A 2,624-nucleotide genomic window follows, 5' to 3' on the forward strand; every position below is an offset into this window, starting at 1 on the left:
ATTGGAGAGCTAGTTAGGGATTTTATCCTGTTTGAGATTTAACATGTAATGAGCACAACAAACGTTCCTACTCATCCCTCTGCTAAGCGTGCTTGTACTTTAAATGTGACGGAGTGTTGGTTTGATGATACTCGTAACTTCCTAGCGACCAGCTTATTGACTAACTGTCCGAGGAATGCGTTACAAGAATAAAGCTCCCTGAATTGCCCGCAATTTTTTTTAAAGTACAGTACAATTGTACTCCCTCCGTCCCAAAATAAGCTTGAAACAATTTTTTAGGACAGAGGGAGTAAGTGTAGAGGCCTGAAAATTTGGGCATCCTATACCGAGTGCGGCTACCTCAAGGCTGCGTGGCTGGCCCCGTTCATATTTCGAAATGCGGATGCGTGAGAGGAAGAAATGAATGAGTACGAGGAAGGATAAGGTGGTAGCGAACGAGAAATGGTTAACGGAAGTTTACCCCCTACCTGTGGCCGTGGGCACTAGGATAGGAGTTAACTACCCAATTTGCCCCTGTCGCTCGTCCTCGTCAGTGGCTGCCAAGTAATAGAGCAGCATGGTTGCGGGCTCTCATGTAAATCAGGTGGGGCTGTGTGGTTGGCTATATAAAGAGGGAGAAGGGGCGGAGTGGTTATAAAATGCGGCACCAAAAAACCAAAAGCAGACCACGAAAATAAATACTCCCAAAGAGAGACTGTTTTTGGAGAGAGAAAGCGAAGCGGAGAGAGAGAGAGATAAGAAAAGGCAAACCCGTCCGTCGGCTAGAGCCAAGGCAAGGGGAGAAGAAGGAAGCAGCAACAGACGACGGCGGCAGCCAAACCCTAACCTACGTGTTGCGCCGCCGAGGGAGCGTGCGTCGCCGGTTTTCACCGCTCGGTGCGAGTAGCTGCAGATCCGCCAGAATCGTGGGAGTTCCCGCCGGGATGGGTCCGCGTCGGTTGTGAGCTCGCTCCCGCCGTCTGTTTCGTCTCCAGGGTTTTCGTCCTGCTAGGGCTCTGCTCGTTGGGTGTTCGGTGCGTTTTCTTTGCCGGGGGTGGGTGGGTGCGTGGGGGGGCGGTGGGTCTGTTGGGGACCTCCGCGCTGCTTTCTATGGAGATTTGGGAGGGGATCTGCCGCGAAGGCGGGAGTCCTCCCTCGTCGTGAGCGCTGGAGACGCAGGGCGGGATCGGGGGAGCCATGTCGTCTCTCAGCAGGGAGCTGGTCTTTCTCATCCTACAGTTCCTCGATGAGGAAAAGTTTAAGGAGAGGGTGCACAAGTAAGTGTGTCGTCTCGTCCGTTTGATCAAGAGGAAGTTTTGGAGCTATCTGAGTTGTTGAAGCATGTTTGTTTAACCCACGCCCATTTTGGTCGCGCGGGTTGGAGCAGGAATCGGGCTTCTACTTCAACATGAAGCACTTCGAGGTCCTGGTCCAGGGTGGGGAGTGGGACGAGGTGTAGAGGTACCTCAGCGGATTCACCAAGGTGGAGGACAACCGCTACTCCATGAAGATATTCTTTGAGATCCGCAAGCAGAAGTACCTTGAAGCCCTCGATAGGTAACTCGTATTGAAGCCTCTCCTCTCCTGCTCATTTGCTTCAGGATCAACAACGATTTGCAGGCATGATCGGGACAAGGCAGTGGAGATACTCGTCAAGGATTTGAAGGTGTTTGCCTCCTTCAATGAGGAGTTGTTCAAGGAGATAACACAACTGCTTACTCTGGATAATTTCACGTGTGGTGCTAATGGTTCGTTTGGAGCATCTTCGTATAGGAGACAGAATGCATGTGCATTGAGCTAATGTGGATGTAATTGTGTCTAAATCACAAACACGCAAAATGAGGAGTTGTCCAAATATGGGGATACCAAGTCAGCTCGGAATATCATGCTCACGGAGCTTAAGGAGCTTATCGAGGCAAACCCTCTGTTTTGAGACAAGCTTAATTTCCCACCATTTAAAGCCTCAAGACTGCGCATGTTGAAGGCATTGGGAAGTAGTAAGTAGATGATGGGTTGCTAGAGTGACATAAGCTTAATCCCTAGTTTATGCGTTGGTTCGTCACGGGCTGATTTGGATCCACTAGTTTAATGCTATGGTTAGACTTTGTCTTAATTCTTCTTTCGTAGTTGCGGATGCTTGCGAGAGGGGTTAATCATAAGTGGGATGCTTGTCCAAGTAAGGGCAGTACCCAAACGCCGTCCACCCACATATCAAACTATCAAAGTAACATACGCGAATCATTTGAACATGATGAAAACTAGCATGACATAAATTCCCGTGTGTCCTCGGGAGCGTTTTTCCTCCTATAAGACTTTGTCCAGGCTTGTCCCTTGCTACAAAAGGGACTGGGCCACTTTGCTGCATCGTTGCTACTTTTTTTACTTGTTGCTTGCTACGAATCATCTCACCACACAACTACTTGTTACCGATAATTTCAGTGCTTGCAGATTTTACCTTGCTGAAAACCACTTGTGAGATCCTTCTGCTCCTCGTTGGGTTCGACACTCTTACTTACTGAAATGACTAGGATAGATCCCCTATACTTGTGGGTCATCAAGACTCTTTCCTGGCGCCATTGCCGGAGAGTGAAGCGCCTTTGGTAAGTGGAAATTGGTAAGGAAACATTCATATAGGGTGCTGAAAT

At 49.0% G+C, this 2,624-nt stretch overlaps 1 pseudogene; it reads left to right on the top strand.

The window, feature by feature from the left end:
- Window positions 1-1,096: 1,096 nt before the first annotated feature.
- LOC123408842 lies at window positions 1,097-1,984 on the top strand (annotated as a pseudogene).
- Window positions 1,985-2,624: the final 640 nt, after the last annotated feature.

Source organism: Hordeum vulgare, chromosome 7H (assembly GCF_904849725.1).
Source record: "Hordeum vulgare subsp. vulgare chromosome 7H, MorexV3_pseudomolecules_assembly, whole genome shotgun sequence".
Taxonomy (NCBI): Eukaryota; Viridiplantae; Streptophyta; class Magnoliopsida; order Poales; family Poaceae; genus Hordeum; species Hordeum vulgare.